General features: G+C 50.1%; 1 protein-coding gene across 1 annotated transcript in view; it reads left to right on the top strand.

Moving 5' to 3' along the window:
• LOC138481150 (TRPM8 channel-associated factor homolog) overlaps positions 1 to 21,065 on the top strand; it is a 416,320-nt gene that overhangs the window by 276,387 nt on the left and 118,868 nt on the right. The window lies entirely within an intron of this gene.

Genomic DNA, 21,065 nt, shown 5'->3' with positions numbered 1-21,065 from the left:
TTAGGTTGTCTTATAGCTACTACTGTTGGTAGGAGGAATATCCCTGTTCTATGTTTAGGTTCTATGGCTACCTTACTAAACCTAGGCACCTCGGCTATCCCTTAGCGTACCTTGGCTCACCTAGTGGTAGCTGTGGTTGAGTGATAAATGCTATCTATTTGTAGGGGAATGGGGAGACAAGAATACAGGGTAACATCAGGGGAGAAATTGGGCCGGAACAATACGGAGCTGCGCTCTGGCAAAAAACTGTTGTGCCGGAGCACCATTCCATGTAGACACGAGGCCCAAACCCCACCAAGTGAGGACGCTCTCTGCCCCTGACTGCCGGGAGTCTCCTGAACGCGGTGTCTGAGACACAACATTCAGGAAACTGCTGCAAGTCTCGCTGTGTCTCAGCACTCCGCTGCACGCATAGAGACACAGTGCCTCTATGCGTGCAGTTGAGCCGTGACATGCAATGACTTTACTTCTGAAAGTCATCCTTTGCTCAACAGCCCAAGCTCAAACAATGAAACCGTCCAAAGCTATATATACACATTGTACTGTCGGGGTGGCTATTCTGATATAGGAACTGAGCACCATACCAAGTGTGCATTGCATGCTCAAAAGAAATTAACGTTTGAATTACTAGCACAGACATGTTTAATTGGTGGTCATTCTTATTGTCCCAAAATGCACTTTACTTTTATGAAAAGCAGCCTGCATCCTATATTCAGGGCACACACATAATTCTAAACTTAACTACGCCTCTGTGAGGAACTCATGGTGGCAACAGTAAAGACAGACAAAAGTGATCACAGTTCAAGGGTGTTTATTGAACAATGTTTGCAGGGCGGAAAAACGCCTAAACTAAACCTAAATCTATGAAGGGAGCAAGCGTCAACCATCAAATGAAAATAAGGCAGCTCTAGTGGCGCTATGTCAAATGAAAAGGGCCTGTACTAGGAAACCTTTTGCCAAACCTTACAACTACTACAAAAAAGGTGTGGGATGGTTTTCAAGAAAAGAAAGAAGTGTTCTCAAATAATATGTCAGGATGCGGTAGCTCAGTTCTCCCTTCCCCACGTTTTGAGCGTGGGGTAAGGTGGTATGTTGGAGCACAGTACACATTCGAGCTTGCCCAGCACGAGTCAACAGTTCTTTTCCAGTTTATCAGGAGCCTCGATGGCCAAGTCTCTTTTCACCTGAAAGTCTCTTGCCTTCAAGGGCCTGACATCCTTAAATCTCAAAAACAAAAGTTCCTTTAACAAAATGAAAGTTTGTTTCCTGCTTCACTTAGGGTGAGGAATCTTCACCCGTCGGCCCCCCTCTTCCGGGCACTGACCCCTGTTGTTCATGGCGTTGGGTGATTGCTTTTCACCTCTGTTATCTCCCTCATCTGGGCTTGAATCCCAAGACAGTTCCTTTCAATATCAAGGCCTTCGGTAGTTGGTTTCCTGATGGTGAGGGCCTGATAGTTTTACCATACGAAAACTAACAAACACAAAGTTCTGTCTTATGTATTTCTCAGGTGATGGCTTCATCCTTGTGTCCCCCTCTTCTGGGCGCAGACCCTTTCTCTACTTTCAGTCTCCCTCCGCTAGGTTCACTCAGGCTTTTCTCGATGATGGATTCACCCGTGGTCCTCCCTTGTTCAGATTCAGACCCCTTTCAAATGTCTTTTTGAGCAGTCCATAGTGGACATCCCTCGGCCGGGTTCACGTTTCTCAACACACTGTTTCTTGGGACTTTAGACTTGCCCCCTTTTCGTGAGCAACCCTCAGTCGAGTTCACTCTTGCCACCTTCATGTTCACAATTGTCTGCGGGATTTACTTCCCTTGCTTACTGACAGTTCGTAGGTCAAAGGCTTTCGACTGTACCGGGATTTTGCTTGACCTCCTGTATGAACACTTTGACCTAATTTGGCAGCTCTCCTACAGCCTTGTGGTTTCTGTAGTTTCATTCACACGGGGAGCGACCTGAGTCTCTCAGGTTGGCACCCACGTTGTGCTGGTTCCCTCTGCAGCTGGTCTACCCTCAACACGTTTACAGTTCGTTTGAAGTTAGTTCATATTGTCACTTTGTGTCTTTCATCCACCAGAGCCCGGCTCTTATCGGCTCTCCCCTCGACTCACCGGGTGTGATGCACCAGTTGGATTTCTTCGTAATTGGAGTCTATGCCAGTACCACAGTAGCAGGAGTTTCCCTCGCTCCCACTTATCAGCGTAGACATACTCCGTGTACTGTTGACATCTGTTGCAGCACACTTGAGCAATTGTCCTCGGTCTTACGATTCCCTCTGCATAGGTTTTGTGGGTCTGGTCGGAAAGGGCAAGGTTGTGTCTCTCCTTGTCAGCCTCTCGATATTCGCCACCTTTCTCGTCCTCTCTGAACTGCTGGACCTGGATAGCTGTCTTGTCATGCAGTCTGCCTTGCTCCTTGTGTGCTCTCTGGGTTCACCTTTTATCCCAATGGGAAAATGAAAGGGCCGTTAGGTTTGTGTGATTTAGGTTAATTGCCTGAATCTGCCTGTCCCTTGGGTTGGTACATGTCAGGTAAATACTTTTAACATTAGTCGTTCTTTAACATGGGATAAGAAAGTGTTTGTGTCAAAAGGAAAGGGTTTGTCTTGACAAATTATATTCTTTGTCCTGGGGGTGTTGGTGAATTCAGAAAGGTGAGATTGGGGAGGGGGGTTGTAAAGCAAGCAGGATTGACCGGGATTAATATCATAAAATAAACAGGGACTGTGGGAACGGTAGTGTTTCATCTGCGTAGACTGGGTATTTGGGGAAAGAATAACAAGAGGGATGTGGAAAAGAACGTCCGGGAGTGTTTGGGTAGGAAGCAGGAAGATAGTGATTCTGAGATAGATAATTTTTGGTTGCAACCGGGTTTGAGATTTTAGAGGATTGGTTCTGTACGGAGGGGTTGTGGGATCTGGGTAGTGGAGATTTAAAGGGAGGAAGCAAGGCAGATGTATTATATCCTATAATATTGTTAAGTGACTTCAATTCAGCACTCCAACTAAGTCAATGCCTAGTCTGGGATGCCCAAGGGAAGCCCTTATTTATATATTTTTATGACAAGTTCATAGATCTGGATGATAAACCCTTGTATAACGCCCCTCTCTTTGAATCCCCCTGACCTCACTGAGCCAAGAAGTAGGTTTGTTTTGCAAATTAAAAGATTTATTTGAAAAATTAAACAATATATATATCACACTTTTATGAATAAATTAATATTTGATAGCACACTTATGAATATGACAGTGATCAACAATGGATAATATTACACTAACTCACTTTTAATTACTTAGGAGTTGGTATAGAAAGGATAAGGTAGCTGAGAATACTTTTATGGTTTCAAGGAAATGCAGTGATGGAAAAGAATGCAGCACAGAAATAAACTGATATGGTTTCAACAAGAGATAATATAATCACTTTTCCCCTTGTGGCAATTCACTCTCCCCCTATGCAATATAAAGATATTGAAGGAGAGCACACAATTTTCAGGAATATAATCAAATGCAATACAAATTCTAGCTCCCCCCTAGCAAGCTTAGAGCAACCGGTATGCTTTTAAAACATGCAGAAATACTTTTAATGTGATTTGCAATGAAGTGAAAATATGTTAAAAATGATTTTAATTACCTATAGGAGATTCAGGGTGGGTGACAGCTACTTTGAATTAGTTCAGGTCAACACTAGCAATGATTCATGAGGGATTATCAGGTTGAAAATGAATTCAGCAGTTGCAAGCAAAAGACAGCAATTTCTGACAGGTGAAGAAGTTGAGTCAAATTGCAATTCACGGCACTTTTTCCGAGTGCGTCGAGCGCAATTACGGAAAAACTATAAGGAGTAGAAAGTCGGTTCTGGGCTTGTTGGAAAGCTTAGATTCTTACTCTCGTTCCTAGCACATATGGTTCAAAGGATACAGACGATTTAGTGGAGGTAGATTCTCAGAAATGAAGTAAGATTCAAATGACAAATGACACTTTCACAGGTTTGAAATCACAGAATGGACACATGATTTCTATGCAGTTCTAAATAGGTGGAAATTGTTTGAATTAGATTATTTTAAACTAAGAGATTGGTTTTGCACAGCTCTGGATGGATACTCACTCCTAACTTTAGAAGGAATGGGCCTCGTCACAGATCTGGTCATCGGGTTTAGCTGCGTTTCTCTCTGCTCTGCTGGTCTGGATCTCTGGTTCTGGCAAAAGTTCTTGGCACTGAACAGCGGTCTGGTTCTGGCAAAAGTTCTTGGCTAGAATCAAACAGCACAGCCCAGCTGTTGAATAGTTTGGTTATGTTGCTGGATTCTGAGGCCTCTGAAGGATTCAGCTTGTGGACTAGGCCTCTCTGCTACAGGTTCTGAAGTCTCGATTCTAAGTTCTGGTTCTGGAGTCTTCTGGCAAAGCGCTTCCCAAGAAATCAGTTTGAAGTGGAAAGTGAATGTCTCTCCTTGGATCTCAGTAGCTCTTTTTATATCTTTTGAAAATGGGTGCGGAGGCTGACTTTCTATGCCCAACCCTCTGAAGATCCTGATAGGCTACAGGATTCTCTGTCGCCTGACTGGGGAACTGAATTGTGAGTCATCCCGTGTCATGAGACATCATTTTTATGGCATACAGAAAGAACGCTCCCCTTGTCACTTTGCACACAAATCTATTTTTGACTTAAATGCATATTTATCTATGTACAATTTTTCTAATATTATATGTCCAGGTAACATATTTTCTGTGGCGCCAAACCATCCGATCCCTGTCTTTGTAAGATCTCTAAAGTTTTCAAGAATTTACACAAATGTGCACAAGGAATATGGGCATCAGATGATGAAGTGTCAGATTTTTAACATACATTTGGAGTAATACCCTATTTTCCGCTACTACCCCCCAAAACACACCACAGAGTCCTGACACCTCTTAAAATGTGCACAGAAAAATCACAGGAATAGTGATATTATTGATATAATTTTGACAATTATGTACTATGAATTATCCATCTTTATAAAATTATGCTCTGGCCCAGAGGGGTGTGGTTTCCCAAAGCACATGGGGGAATTTCTGGTTTGTCCACTTCCTCCAAGCTCAGCTGGCTCACAGAGGCAGTTCCCCTCCCATTTCCTTCCAAGAGGAAGCCATTTACGACCCCCTGATTCAGCAATTGCTTGGAGCAAAGGGAAGTTAATTGTTCTGTTTTCCTGCAGTCCCCGGTACTCCTCCCCTGATTCAACCAGAGAGGTGTAATCTCCTTTTCGTGAGGCAGCAGGAGGCAGGCCAGGCCTGTGAATACAGTTGCTGGGCAAGTTTCAACTCCTGTCGGGGGTAGTTGCCGGGCAGAATTCAGTCCCTTTAAGCCAGGCTTCAGCCAAAGGTCACTTTTGTTCCCATTTTTCTTCATTCAAATCAAACTTACAATTTTGACACATGCAGCTAGAACACTGATTCTAAGTTCAAAACCATGACATTTCAGCAGTTGCAACCTATGTGACACTCAAAAGTAGGTCACTCATTTATTTTAAACATTTCGATTTTAGTGGCTTTAAATCCCATTTCACTTAAGCTGCTGACATCCACAGCTCAGCCAGTTTTGTTATGAACATTATTTTAGGCTCTTCATCTTTCCAGATTTTGTATGCACACAAGACTTCATTCTACCAGACGTCTACTGGTGTTCAGTAAGATTTTTGAATATCTTGCAATGTTTGAAATAGGCATTTTGAGCTTGCATTCAGAGAACAAAGGTGATTTCAAAGCGCTTTTTGAGCTAACAGGCACTGCTGTTTTTCCTTTGGCACCACTTTTCACTCATGACGCTTCTGGCCCATCACGCTCGCACTGGTGAGTGGCAGGTCAGGCGACCATTTTGGTGTGCGCAGAAACTGCGCGGTTTTCCTGGATTCTGGCGCAAATGTGGGCTTTTCAGCCATCTTGGATTTTCTAAGCCCACAGCACCAAATGTTGCAGCATAATAACTTGAACGTGGGTCGATACACCTGACAATATCCTCAGGGATATCGTCTGCCTCTTCCTCTACCTCGGAATAGTATTGCGTTTCACCTGGACTATTTTCTTGATTACAAGCACGGGCTTCCCCATCTTGGTGAGCCTTTCTCGCTCTCTCACCCCTAGAGTTGGAGTCTGAGATGATCAGCCCTTCGTTGGCCACCTGAATAAGGGTTTCTACGTTTCACTCTGTGAGATACCCTTAGGTATTTCACAGCCCCCATTGCTGCCCACACCACTGGCAATTAAGCCCCAGTGCACTCACACTAATGATAATCCACCCTCCCTCCCCCCGCGAAGGGAGTGGGGGAGTATACCCAGTAAATGTTCCCATTTCCTACACTGGGTTTTGACTTCAATAAAGGAATGGCAACACATAGGTATATTAAAATATACTCTATATCTCACCAAAGGTAAGTAAGAATGTTTGTGCAGCCTACCGTAAACAGTTTGAATTGAGAAGTTCCCCAGTCATAGGGTGGAGTGTACTTAAATCTTAACCTTGTCAGGTAGCAGTAGCTTTTTGGGTTTTAGTAGCTACATGTTTTCAATGCTTTTTTTAAAAAGGTAAGTAAGAATGTTTATGCAAGTTACATGAAAAATGAAGATAGAATTGCTGATGAAGACAGAAGAGCTGTTAAACATGGGCTGTGTTACAGCTTCTTGACAGAGGTGCAGCTCTGGGTTGAGAAGTGCCAAAGCTGTGCAGCAGAGGATACTCAGATAGAAGACGTATTATTTACAGTAACAACATTCATTTTGGGTTTCCTAGTAGAGATTTTGTGAGCTCACTTCTTTAGCAGCCGCCGGCTCAGATGCTATTTGATTATAAGCCCAGTGTTTGGTGATTTTGCCTTTTTGTATTAGATCAGGGCTGCCACAGAGCAGCATGGCCTCCTTTGGGTACAAGTTCTTGTGGGCTCGTGACTTGGCCTGTCCATCTTGTTCTCTCTCAGGTAATGAGTGATCTGGTACATTCGATGCTGGTGCAGAGCTTCCCTGGCAGGAAGGGTCTTAGCAGATGGCAGATTCAGCATGGCCTCCTCACATTTTTATCTTCAGGTTGGCATCTTCGTCTGTGCGAGCCGGACCCCCACGGTGAAAATGTTTGAAACAAGGAGTAGAAATGTTGCATTTTCCAGCACAATATTCAAGAAAAGTTGTTAAAAAGACCTAAGATATAAGCAGTTCTCAGAGGAAAACCCATACAATATTCTACTACCAGAGATTCCAGGTTACCGACAGTACACAGGGCTATTTTGCAGAAATAAATCATGTAAGGTCCCATCTACAACTAGGGCACAAATATGCTTCCATCGTTAAGGCAAGTGGTGGGTAAAGTGTGCCACTGCCATCCTTTAAATAATGTCCAACTTCTATAATTTTCCTACTGGAATTACACCTGTCTTAAATGATGTGACAGAAGATTTCATAATGCACATTACTTTTCTGGGGTATGGTAGTTATTCAGGTTTTGTTTTGGATTTCATGTGCTTAAGCCTTCAAAAGAACCCACATCATATAATAAACTAGCCTTACACTATATCTTTTGATATAGAAATATGTTGAGGAATGATAGTATAGCTTTAGTCCTGTTCTCCCCATCCTGCATGGAAGGTCACAAAGTGATATGTAAGATAATGTGAGCCTAAACAAATCCCACTTGGGTTTTAAAAGCAGTCTATTGTTTTAAAACCCAAGTGTAATTTGTTAGGCATGGGACCTCATTACGAGTTTGGAGGCAGCCATGGAGCTGTTAGCTCCATGGCTGCCTCCAAACCGGGTTCCATTACCGAGTTCCTGCAATAAGGAATAACCGGGTCATTCCGACATAGGAGGACCCGGTAATTCCTCCTTGCAGGAACCATTCCCCATTCCCATTTGAGCCCCCCTAGGGATCAATGGGAATGGGGAGGAAGGTAATAACGGGCAGATTTCAACTGGCCTGTTATTACCTCCCTCTTCCCCTCGCGGGACCTGGAAAGGACACCTGGTTTTACCAGGCGTCTGATCCGGGTCCTGCAAAGGGAAGCTTGTAATCGGCGCTCCTGTAAGGAAGGGGGCCGGTCCTGTACCGGTCCCCTTCATTGTGGGAGTGGCAGGGTCGTAATGAGGCCCATAGTCTGTATTTTAAGGGGAGGAAGATTAGCTCGGGGAAACGTGTTTGTCTTGGAAACAAAACAACGCAGTGCAACACAGGTTCGAATCCTGATCCCATGCTTAGAAACCACATAGTGGTATTAAGCGCATTATAAAAGAACATACTCCTACGTCCCGTCCCCTTTCCTCCATACTTATGGGACATCTCTCGTCCTGTGGGACGGGACCGGAGCACTTTGTAAAAAGCATCCCAAAAAATGTTTTCAAAAATTTGTCCTTCCTCTCTTTCTGCGTGGGGACCGGCACGCGGCCGTAACCCAGCCCACCTTGGCTCCGCCCCGTGCATCGCCCATCAGTCCTTTTCTCCGCTCGTTCGGGACTGGACGCACTTGCATCCTCGGAAGGTTTTCTTCCCTTTTTCCTCTCAGGCTCTCGCTAGCGATCGTGTACTAGTCTGTCTATGTCATTCAAACTTGACGTTCATCATGTCACCATCATTTCGCGAGGGCGGATCCCCATCCTCTTTGTTTAGAGTGCTTGGGTCCGGATCACCGTTGGGATTCCTGTTTTTACTGCGACTCCCTTTCGGTCTGGGCACTTCAACATTGGTTGGAGCGGTGGGAGGAGGTGTTCCGACAAACTCCTCCTTCACATTTTCAGGCGTTCATCGATGAGAAGAAAAAACGCCCGGTAACTTCTTTACTTTTCAGAGCACCCCCGACCGGGGGATACCTTTCCAGGTTCCTCTCGGGCCGGGAGGGGCGTTGATCGCTGTCACCGGAGTTCGCCCTGATGTGCCAGTTGGGCCTAATAATTATACCAGAGTTTTCTCTGAGGGTCTCCGTAAGGGGCCTGTGGATACCGGAGCACGCTCCGAGGCCCCTTCTGTGGGGGCTATTTGTGGACCCAGTTCTACTGAGTCGTGGGGTACCGGAGCTCGCTCGGAGGCCTCTCTGTCAGCTTCCCTTAAAAATAAGACCGGGGTGCGCCCCGAGGCCTTGGGTGGGCTTGCTGTCACCGAACGGATGTTCGAGGCCCGCGCAGATAAGGCTGTTACCGGACCTGGGTCTGAGGTCCCTCGTCCAGAGGCTAAAGCTACCAACAGTTCTGAGAGGCAAGGCCTTGTCGGTGAAAGCTGTTTCTCACCGTTCACGCTCTTGCAGCAACACCAGACCTGTTGAGGGGGCAAAAAAGCAAAGTCCTTCTTTTACCGGCAGTGCCGAGGTACTTCCTTCGAAGGCTAATTTGGCGGTTGGTATGTCACAAAAACATTCCAGGCCTCACAGTACCGGCTCTGCCGAGGTCCCTTATGTTAAGGCTAAAGTTAAGACCCCTGATCTATCGACGGGGACCCCTGCCTCACTTCCTCACGTGCCGCAGTTCCTCTCAGATGAGGACAAAATGGCACCCGTTCCCGCCACGACCGTGGCAGCCTTTTTGGGTGATACCCCTACAACTGCGCCATCGGCCTCAGGTGTAGGGCTTGGTTCCTTGGGTGAACATAGAGTCCCTTGTGTGCATCTTTATCGGCCAGTTTACGACTGGAACACTCGGATGCCTCTTCCGCATAATGTTTAGTTGCCTGCAGGGTCGGCACAGTTTATTTATGTGGATACGTCAGTGGAGGGGCCAGTGTGCCACCCTTCCCCGTTAGGTCCCTGGATTTGTCCACCTCATGAGAGGCCTCCTCAGGTTCCGAAACAGTCCCCAGAGGATGCTTTTTTCAGTAAATTTCAAACACTTATGTGTACCAACCCCATGAGGGAGTATTTCAAAGGGCTCTTTAGGGAGATAGTCCTCCCACGCCTCCGACTCCACCTGTTCCTCCGGTGGTTCCACCAGCGCCTCCCTTGCCTACGATGCCTTCCGCGACTCTTCTGCCTTTGCCTCCATTGTCCCCTGTGAACAAGGCAGCGCCCGACACGGCTCAGCAGGATCCTGACCTGTCGGATGACGCGCAAGGCGATCAGGACCGCAAGGACCTTCCCCGTTCTATCAGAGCTTTTCATGACTGGGTACTGGACATGATGAACTTCTTAGATGTTCCAGTGCCCGAGGCACCCGCTCCGCAGGAGGCCGTGCTTTCTGGGGTGTTCACCCTGTCTCCCTTGGAGCGTACTGGCCTGTTCTTGCAGAAGGACATTCTGGCCGAGGTCCGCAGAGTCTAGGAAAAGCCACACTCTGGACTTTTTGTCAATAAGAAAATTGACGCGAGATACAGGCTGCATTCTTCGGAAGAGTTCTGGGAAAGGAGGACAAGCTCCTTGACTCCCTCGGGAGGAAAATCTTCCCCAACTCGGCCTTGCAGCTCAGGCAGGCCAATGCTGAATTGATATTAGTGGGAGCTAATATGCGGATGTGGAAAGGTCTGTCTGAGTTTGAGGAGTTTATCCCGGTCGAGAGCTAGAAGACTTTAAAGGAGGCCTATCCGACGCCAGAGTCTTGGCCCAGGATCTCCTGGAGGCTGCGGCTCATCACGTAGACACCTCGGCTTGGGGCAATATGCTGGGGGTTGATACCTCACGGCAGGCTTGGGTGCATGCAACTAAATTCTCAAAAGAAGTGCAGGACAAGGTGTTGGACCTTCCGTTCGATGGGAAGGAGCTCTTTCATTCTACAACAGATGTAGAGCTCACCAAGACGAAGGACAGCACTCAGACAGCTAAGTCCTTGTCTGTCCTGGTTAAGGCTCCTTTCAAAACCCAGAGATCGTTGTCGCAAAGTCGACCTTCCTCTGGCTTTAGGGGCTTCCTCGACCAAAAATCTCACAGAGTGGATACCCCTGTGGGGAACAACCGCAGTAGGCAACAACGGACGCGGTTTTTCTCCCGCTCCTCAGCCTCCTCCTCAGGTTCAGGTGGCACAGCCACCGATAAGCCTACTAAATGAGGGTTTTCCGCGCTCGCACGAGACCCCGGTGGGAGGACGCATTGCGTCTCATTGGGCGGCGTGGCAGAACATCACAGAAGACAGATGGGTCTTGTCAGTCACTCCGGCGGGCTTCCGCTTACCTCTACCCCCTACGCCACCCCCCAACCCTCCTTTTCACCTGTAGGGCTCGCCCTCCCTCAAAGCCGAGGTTCAGAAACTTTGGGACCTCAGAGCTGTGGAACCTGTTCCCCTTGGGGAGAGAGGGGAGGGCTTTTACTCCCGGCTGTTTACGGTGCCCAAACCCAACCAGGCTGGCCTGCGCACCATCCTAGACCTTTCCCAGTTCAATCTTTTCCTACCCCAAGAGAAATTTAAGATGATCATGCCCAGCCAGATATGCTCCTCCTTGCAGATGGGCGATTGGCTCAGCGTGGGGGATCTTCAGGATGCGTACATGTATATCCTGATTTGAAACCGACACAGGAGATATCTCCGCTTCTCTTTGGGAGAGGAGCACTTCCAGTTTCGAGTGCTTCCTTTTGGCCTCAGCTCGGCGCTGCGTGTCTTCACAAAGATGATGTCGGTGATTGCGGCCCCTCTTCGCCTCTAGGGTATTCATGTGTATCCATATTTGGACGACTGGCTCTTACGCAGCCCTTGTCCGCTGGCAGCAGTGGGCAATCTCCAGTCTCTCCTTCAGCTCCTGTTCCATCTTGGGCTGTCGGTGAACTGGCGGAAATCTTCCACGACGGTCTCTCAGAACCTGATTTTCCTGGGTTTTCACTGGAACACGATCGACTGCAGAGTGTACCTGACCAGGGACAGAATGGCGGATCTGTTAGCCAAGTGTCAGATGTTTGCGCAGTCAGAGAGCATGTCGGCTTGGTGGTTTGGTGGTTCCAGAGGCTTCCGGGCCTCATGGCCTCATGTGTGCTGGCTCTTCCTCTGCTCGTCTCAAGATGAGATGGACCCAGATGGCTCTTCGGAGTTCCTGGCATCAGGCGGTGGACCCGGATTCCAAGCTGATAATGATTCCAGATTCCATGAGAGTGGACCTGGAATGGTGGTCATCTCTCAGCAACCTGTCGGTGGGTGCGGGTTTTCAGGACCCAGCTCCTGTGGTGACAATCACAACAGACTCCTCCCTCCTGGGGTGGGGTGCAACGTTAGATCTTCTACAAGTATCGGACCTCTGGTCGCCTCAGGACAAGCTCCTGCACATAAATCAGTTGGAGCTTCTGCGATCTTCCTAGCGCTCAAGGCGTTCAGACCGGTCATTGCCAACAAGGTGGTCCGCATATGCATGGACAATGTAGTGTCAATGTATTACATCAACAAGCAAGGGGGAACAAAGTCTCCCCCCTCGTGGAACTGTCCATCCAGATTTGGGAGTGGGCCATGCTTCATGGTGTCTGGCTGCTTGCAGTACACATTCCGGCGGACAGTGGTTAGCTACGAGTGGGAGTTGAAGGCAGATCTTCTTCATCAGGGGAAGCAGCAGATATGGCACCCCTCCCCACAATCGCTCAGCTTGGCGGCATGGTGCCTGAGTTCAGGTCTTTAGAGCATCTTAACTTGTCTACGGATAACATGCGTATTATCCAGGCTGCCAGGAAACCCTCGACCAGATCCCAATACAGGAGTAAATGGCTCAGGTTCTGTCATTGGTGTTTGGGAAAGCAGTTGGACCCAAGGGTGGCTACGATTGACACTGTGCTGTCCTTCGTGTCCTCCATAGCAGAGTTGGGTGTTCACGTTCTGTGCTGCAGAACTTACCTTTCAGCTGTCTCCGCTTTTCTTTCTACAGACCAATGTTCCTACTCTCTGAGTAACTCAGTCGTCAAGAGGCATTTTGCAGGCTTGACACGCCTCTACCCTCCAGTTCGTAGTCTGCACCCGCCGTGGGACCTAAATGTAGTTCTGATGGCGCTGTCCAATAAGCCCTTTGAACCCATGGCCACGGTGGACCTCAAGTACCTATCATGGAAAGTGTCCTTCTGGTCGCCGTTACCTCAGCAAGGCGAGTGAGTGAGCTCCAGGCCTTGTCAGTGGAGCATCCCTTCTTGGTTTTTCACAAGGACAAGGTGGTCCTACGGACAAACCCTGCCTTTCTACCGAAGGTGGTAACTGAATTCCATCTGAATCAGTCGATCTCCCTGCCGGTCTTTTTTCTGAACCCTACCTCAGAGGCAGAAAGGGTTCTGCACTGTCTTGATGTCAGAAGGGCTCTAAAGTTCTACCTTGACAGGACTTCCGAGCTTAGGAGTTCTTCTCAGCTTTTTGTGACTTTCGGTAACCCTCAGGGTAAGCAGGCGTCTAAGGCGACTGTTTCTCGGTGGATCGCCGCCTGCATTGCGGAGTCTTTCACCATACAAGGGCTGAAACCTCCTAAGGGTATTCATGCACACCTGGTGCGGGGCAAGACAGCTGCGATTGCTTTTCAGAAGTATGTCTCCTGGGAGTCCATCGCTAGGGCAGCTACTTGATCCTCCCCATCTGCTTTTTGTAAGCATTATTGTCTTGATATGAGCTGTTGATTGGGCATGGGGTGACAGGACATCACCTACCCTCTCTCAGGAGTGTCTCAGGAGTGTCTCTCAGGAGTGTCTCCTTCGCTCAGGAGCACAAGCACTCATACTGAGCTGCAACCCATTTCTAGCCTGATGTGCTGATTCCTGGGGGTTGAGGTCCAGGGCTGCATGGTTTGCATATCAGTCCCACGCTGTTCGAGCTCGGGGTTCTGCAGGTATCTCCCCTCCCCCAAAACCCTGCCTAGTCTGGTCCTTCGGTGGTGTGGCATGCAGGGTGTCCTTGGTGACCCGCAGTTGGGGGCCACCAGTTTGGCAGGCAGGGTGTCTCGTGTTCTGCTGGCACTGTGCCGGTAGACGACTACCTCACTGCTGGTTGGCCTTCGTTTCAGCTTGCTGTTACAGTGCACCCTTCCTCGGGGTTGGGGGCACACACTTTGTTCAGCCTTGCGGCACCAAGAACACTGGGCGTCCCGGTACTCATGACCATGAACCGTGAGTGGCATGAGGGTGAGAGTCCCACGTTGGCCATGGTGAGGCCATGGTTGGTGCTGGGTCGATGCCATACTTCAATTGTACTGGGTGGTCATTGGTGCACAGAGCCATTCGTCCCTTCCGTGCAGCACCCTGGGCACGGCACTGGTGATGAGGCACCTGATGCGCAGAGTGCAGTACGCTCAGGTGCACTCGTGCCTGGAGCAATGCTGTGGTGATGGAGGGTTAATTCTGCCCTGCGGCCAGTGTCGACATGGTGTATGTGATCCCTCACATTCCTCTGGATTGAATGGACTCATCTCGACCTGCCCAGTGCACCGCTTCTTCATGGCAGTGCCAGGGTTCCCCATGTTCGCCGGTGCGACCCCCTGGTGGTTGGACTCAGGGTGGCGGGGCCGGCAGGTCTCTCCCCAGGCCCACGCTGGCCTGGTCCGCCGACCTGATGGCACGCCGGGCAACGTCAGCAGGCAGGCATGCAGGCAGGGTCACCCACTCCGCGGTCCTCAGATGATTTAGTAGGGGACCTTCGCAGCAGGGTGTCGAGGTCACTTGCAGGGCCGGCAAGGAGTCTTCATTGTTGGGGGGTCCGGCTTCTCGATGGCACTGCCATCCAGATGTGCAATACACGGGCATAGGCTGCTGAAATGTCCTGGTTCGGAGTTCTGATGAACATGAGGGTGGGAGTCCCCTGTTGGACACACCACAGCTCTTGTTGGTGCTGGTGCAACGCCATCCTCGATCACCAAATTGCTACATATGGTGCGCCGCAGCCATTCCTTCTTCAGGCAGGAGTGCGGGCCCATGGCAGTGGGATACACATGACCGGGCGATGCTGGTGATGTGGCGCTGAGGGTGGAGTGGGCTGCCACATGTTCGTCGTTCAGCTCCTCTCGCATGGAGGCATGGAGCATTCCCTTGTTGACTCCGCTGGGCTGAGCTCACTAAAAGTCCCTTTTATTTTCCCAGGCTCCGGAGCGCTGCTGTGAGTCACCGCCTCGAGCCCGGGGATCTTCATGAGCTTCCTGCAGTCAGAGTGCACATCTTCTGGGAGTATAGGGGGATCTGCGAGTGATATCACCCAGTCCCAGACACCCAGATCTTCTCTCCCCAGCAGAACATCTTAGCTCTGATGTTGGAGCTGCCCATTCTGCCCTGCTCCTTGGCTCCAGCATGGAGCATAAACAATGTACATGTTGTCTCCTGGCCTGGGCTTTTCTTTTATCACCGCCGGGCCCAGGATCTTTAGATGGCACCTCACACCATTCGACTCTGCTCCGGCCGTGGCAAACTCCCGCAGCGGCTACTGGACGCCTGCACACAGGCTGCTGCCTGCCCGTGCCGGAAATGCCTGGAGCCGGCGGTGCGCACCATGTCCTTACTGATGCCCCCGCCGGCCTCCGCTGCCTCCTCCAGCCCACACACACCAGACACAGCGAGCCGCAAATGTCCGGGGCTGCCGCGTACGGCAGATGCCGCAGGGGACAGCCGCTGACCCTCTCCCCAGCCGCACAAGCACCCCCCTTTTTGAGGGCCGTGGCTAGGGGGGAAAGGACCGCCAGCAAGGTGCCGACACGGCCCGTACCCCTCTCCTCAGGGCAGACATGGTGAGTGCTGCATGGGCCCGCCGCCCCCTGCCTCCATGGCACGGCCGGGCCACCGTCTCACCTCTTCTTCCTTTACAGGGGGAGGTTGTTTTCCTTTCAGCCGCCCATCTGCCTCCTTCTCCTGGCGGCGGACGCCACAGGGGCTGCAGGCTGGCTCCTCCCCTGGCAGCACAAGCACCCTCGTTGCTGAGGGCCACGGTCGGGGAAGACCCCCTGTACAAGACGCCTCTGAGCCCTGCTGTCCTCCAGCAGGCATCCTTTCTTTTTCGTCGCGGCAACAGCCGCCGCACCATTTCCTCACCTCCCTGCAGCGATGGATGTCGCAGGGTTCTTTTTCCAGCAGCAGCCGCCGCACCATGCCTGTCACCTTCCTCTTTATGATTGTGAACACGAGGCTGCCTGGCAGGAGCGGCGCGCCTCATCGTCCAGTGCACACTATTTTTTTTTTTTTTGGTGTCGCGGCAGGCCCGGATTCTCGACGGGCTGCCGCTGGCAAAAGTTCCCTTTTTGCAATTGTTTTTTTTTTTTAAACGAAAATCGCCGCTCCTCCCCCTCCGCGGTGGATGTCGCTTCACATCTTCTTTGCAGGGGCCCACACCTCCTTTCCATCGCGGGCTCCGACACCCGTTCTTCTTGTTGTGGCTGGGGGGGGAGCGCTCGCGCGGCCGATGACGCTCTTCCATTTTTGTGCGGCCGAGGCCGCTTCCAAGTTTCCAGTGCGGCTGATGCTGCGTGCACCGAGCCGCCCCATGTTGTGTGGCCTCCAGGTGGGGAGGGGCTGCTCACCCGCCTCCCCACGCGGCAGATGCCGCTTTCAATGGGGGGCGGGCAACTCACCTCCCTCCGACGGGTGGGGAGCACCAGCTCCTCGATGCGGCGGCTGACGCCGTGGTGCAATCTCGCTCCACACGGGGAGGGGGCGCAGACCCACACTTCCCCCATACAGCTGACACCGCTCGCCGCCTCACCCAGGCGAGCGGGGGAGGGGCAGCTCCTCGCAACGCTACGGGGCACGCAGGGCCCTTACTCCTCGTCGCCATTGTTGGGGGTCGCCTGCCATGGACATCCGGCAAGCTCCCCTGGGTGCTGTTTCCGTCAGCACACCACAGGCCCAGTGCCTGTGGGGATTTGGGGCCTGCCGTGGACATCGGGCAGGCCCCTTGGCACTATGGGACACCAGCGCCATCGGGGTGGGGGCACAGCCTGCCAGGCTCCTGACCATGTGGATCCCTGCCACCATCCTGGCACGAGGGTCCCATGGCAACAGGGCTTGCAGGCCTGGGCCATCACGTGTAGACCTGCGGCCTACCTTGTTAATGAGACACAGACTCAGATCAACCTCTCATGGAGTGTGCAGCCGTTCTGTCTCACGTGCCTGCAGGAGCTCCTTTTATTAGCTTGGGCCATGACACAGTCATGGCCCATCTTAGGGGCAATACACCTTAAAGGGGCAATGCACATGGGAGGGTCACCCATAACAATCAGTCAGTGTACGGCTGCAGGACGAAAAAGGGGGAGGTGCGGTCTGAATCCAGTGTTCTCATTGGTGCGCTTCACTCTTGGAGGAACTCGTGTCAAAATACACCACCCATTACAACTAGAGATGTGAATGGGCTGTGCCATAAAACACTTGCTTGACATTTATGGCGGCACCCAGGAGCTCATTTGCTCAGAATGCGTCACGGTATAGCAGAACAAACAGGAACCGTGAGTGCCCATACCCGAGGGCTCATTGATGCAAACTGCATGAAATCTCAAGACGTAGACGTGAGAACCATGTTGGTGCATGGTAAAAATGTGTACACAGAGGGGCATCCCATACGTCACATGATACTACCATATAAAAGGGATATACCAGCCGCAAATAACGTGAAAGGGGGGTATGCACGGACATGGATAGAAGAGCTAAAAATAGAATGAGTGATGTGGTCACATGGCCAATAACTGGGTTGGCCTCGAAACACCCTTAGGTACATGGCACTGTAAACGTAGTGCAAAGCAGAGTATATCAAAGATTGGGAGCACAGTGTGTATCATGTGCTAGGGCCCCGTGGTGGAAGTAGTTGAAAGAGTGATAAACCAACACAAGGGCACAATGCCCAATGGGTGTAAAAATCCAGCGGCCTTAAGAGTAGAAAGAAAGTATTTTGATGAGAGCACCAAGATGTTTGAAATGCCTGTTGTACCACATGCAATCACAAGAACTTCAGACTGCGATGCAGTTAGTCAATTTGCTAGGGTGTGAAATCGTTCCCAACCTGATTCATGATGAAATTGTTTATGTGTATGGGTCACCCTGTTCAAGTCTGCAGAATGTATAGCTCATTAAGTCCATTCTCATGGGTGTCCATCCTGTGGATCCACCTACTTTTCAGATTCAGAAGTCTGGTCTGTATGTTCGGGCCAAAGTGTATTTTCTCCAAGACCCACCACGTAAGATCATCAGCTGTATGGAAAACAGAGGTCTGTGTCCTGCAGGGGAAGAGAATCCTGAGGAAAGGAGAACCGAGTGAGCGGTGGCGGGACCTGGGAAGGTAAACTGTTCAGTCCAAAAACCGCGCTGAGACCGCTGCAGCCATAGCTACGCAGGGCCACACCGAAATACCAAGAAGAGTCGGTGTAACCACAGAGGCTGTTCCTAGACCGACAGTTATCCCAATCCCGAAGAGAGATCTGGTGGCACTAGGCTGTGGACAAGAAGGTAACGGGAGAGGTGGGAGACCCGGAGAGGTGTACGAGGAGCAGGGGACTGTTACGCTCACCTTGGATCCACAGGGACGCCACCCAGCCGGTTACTCGCTGGTATGCTTCTCAGCTTTACCCTGATGTGGTCTGCAGGGAAGGTTCTGCCTGAAAATACAGGAGGACTGTGTTCAAGACTGACCAACTGGGGTAAGTATCCTCCCTCCACCCCGTATGAGATCAGTCCCTCTGGCGCCCTCTCCTCACCTTGTGGTAGAATTAAGCGTGCTCTCCGTTCTGCCTTCTTTGCAGGGGCGCGTTGTCTTTCATGGGCGAGTGCGGTCCAGTTACTTCACTGATGCCTGAACATTTGATATTGTTTGGGTAGGTCTTATTGCTGTTCTTTAGTTTTGTTGCTATCCTGCATGCCTTTCTTTGTTTAAAATGTCTCTTTTTTCTCCCTTAGGTATGCAGAGCTTCAGAGCGGCGAACTGGCTTGGTTGAGCCCCGTTGGTAAATGATGGCGCATTAAGAGCGCTATGATGCGGTAAGTAAGCGCTATGCGCAGCGCTGCAAAGTCTTGCCTTTGCTAACCTGTGTTTTCCTTCCTTGTAGGTCGGGGTGTTCTTCAGCGCGAGTGGAATGTCCCGAGTGGTGCCAGCCGAGAGGCGACCAGCTAGGTAAGCTTTTTGAGCAGTTCGTAATTTGTAAATGTCTCTACTGCTTTCTTTAATGTTGCCTCTATCTTCCTCTTTCAGGTCGTTCTGTCCGGGAGGCATGCAGATTCGAGGAAGCTGTTCTCAGTAGCTGCGAGTGTTTAAAGATGAAGACTGCAGGTAGGATTAAGATGCTGCTGCTAATGATGTTCCTTTTGTCTCCTTGCAGGTTCTGCTTCTCCGAGGTTCGAGGGAATAGCTGGACACGGTGAGCGTCACGTTGCAAGCTGGAAAGTAACCCGAAGCGTGTTGTCTTGCTCGGGTGTGGTTTAAATAGCCCCAACAAAATAGTGCAGTTAAAGTAGTCCCTAGGCTACCACACCCAAAACACTAGACTGCATAGCTTGGTTCTTACGAACCAAGCTATGTGGATGCCTCCATGTTGGCTGACAATACAATAAAGTAGTTCCCAAGCACATTGTTTTTCATGGTGTATGAGCCTGGCCATAGGCACCAGGACTGGCCCCATGAGGGCTTTTGAAGAGGATGCCAGGCTCTAGAGGCCCGGGTCCTGACTCCACCTGGCCAATGGGTTTGCCAGAGGGGGTTTTGGGCGAGGGTCGTAACAGCACTCCCCCCCTAAGGCCCCTCCCATGGTGTTCCTTCTGTCTGGCCCAGGTTTGGTTGGGAATTTCCGATGGAATTTCCTGATTAGACGTGGTGCGTGGATATTCTCACTGGGCTCCCAGGATCTATCTTGTGGTCCAAATCCTTTCCAATCGACGAGATGATATAGCTTGGTCCTAGAGTATTAAGAGTCCAAGATATCTTTGACTTCGAATTCTGGTTTTCCGTCAACAAGTATGGGCTTAGGTGGTGTCCCAATCCGTGTGCCGGGTTGCATTGGTTTCAGGAGGGACACATGGAATACCGGGTGGATGTGTAGATTAGGTGGTAAATCCAGTTTCACGGCTGCTGGGTTGATAATTGCCTTAATGGTTTAGGGTCCTAAGAACATGGGATGAAAGGTCCGGGTTCCCTTGATGGGTACGAATTTAGCAGCTAACCAAACTTTGTCTCTACTTGATAATCAGGGGCCTTTTTCCGGTGTTGGTCGGCGAATCTCTTTTGTTTTTCTTTGGCATGAATAAGTTGTTCCTTTGCCCTTTTGAAAGCCTGAGTAATGGTTGTGTGTAGAGTCTTTAACGCTGGCATTTCCAAGCTGGCTGGAAGGTCTAGTTCAGAGGTACGTGGATGCCTGCCATAAAGGGTATAGAAGGGCGTTTGTCCCGTGCTTGAATGCAAAGAATTGTTATATGCATATTCTCCTATCCATAGTAGGTCTTTCCAATTCCTTTGTTCGTGGTGCAGCATGCACCGTAAATATTGCTCAAGTGTCTGATTGGTTCTCTCGGTTTGGCCGTCCTTTTGGGGATGGTGACTGGTAGATAGCCGAACGTCGATCTGCGCCATTGCAAAACATTTCTTCCAGAAGTTTGAAACAAACTGGCTGCCTCGATCAGAGACCAGAACCGAAGGGAAGCCATGTAGCTTAACCACGCCCTCCAGGAATACTTTTGCTAAAGTGCCTGCGTCTGGGAGGCATTTGAGAGGAATAAAATGGGCCACCTTCGAGAAGAAGTCCACAACTACAAGGATGGTGTTGAACCCTTGGCTTGGAGGTAGATCAGTGATGAAGTCAAGGGAAAGAGTGTGCCATGGAACTGGAGGAATGTCCAATGGTTGTAGGAGACCAGATGGTTTTTGTTTCTGTGATTTATTTTGTGCGCAGACACCGCAGGACTGAATATACTGAATGATGTCCTTACGCCAGGTAGGCCACCAAAAGTTCTCTTTCACCTTAGCTAGGGTTTTGGCGATCCTAGGATGCCCTTTGATCAGTGAATCGTGATAGTTTGAAATAATATGCTGTTGTAATTCCTTCTTGAGTACATATAGGCGATCCCTAAAAAAGGGTAGATGGTCCTTGATGGTATATTGTTCTCCTTGAGTTTGCCATGCGAGGTAGGCATCAGCGTACATTGTCCGTTGGATTTCTTTTTGTAGTTCTGCTTGTGTTAAGGCTGTCGTGATACCCAAGAGTTTGTCTTCAGGTATAATAGGTACTGGGTACGG

Source organism: Ambystoma mexicanum, chromosome 5p, assembly GCF_040938575.1.
Source record: "Ambystoma mexicanum isolate Mex_15411 chromosome 5p, UKY_AmexF1_1, whole genome shotgun sequence".
NCBI lineage: Eukaryota > Metazoa > Chordata > Amphibia > Caudata > Ambystomatidae > Ambystoma > Ambystoma mexicanum.
This window is presented reverse-complemented; position numbering and strand designations above follow the sequence as displayed.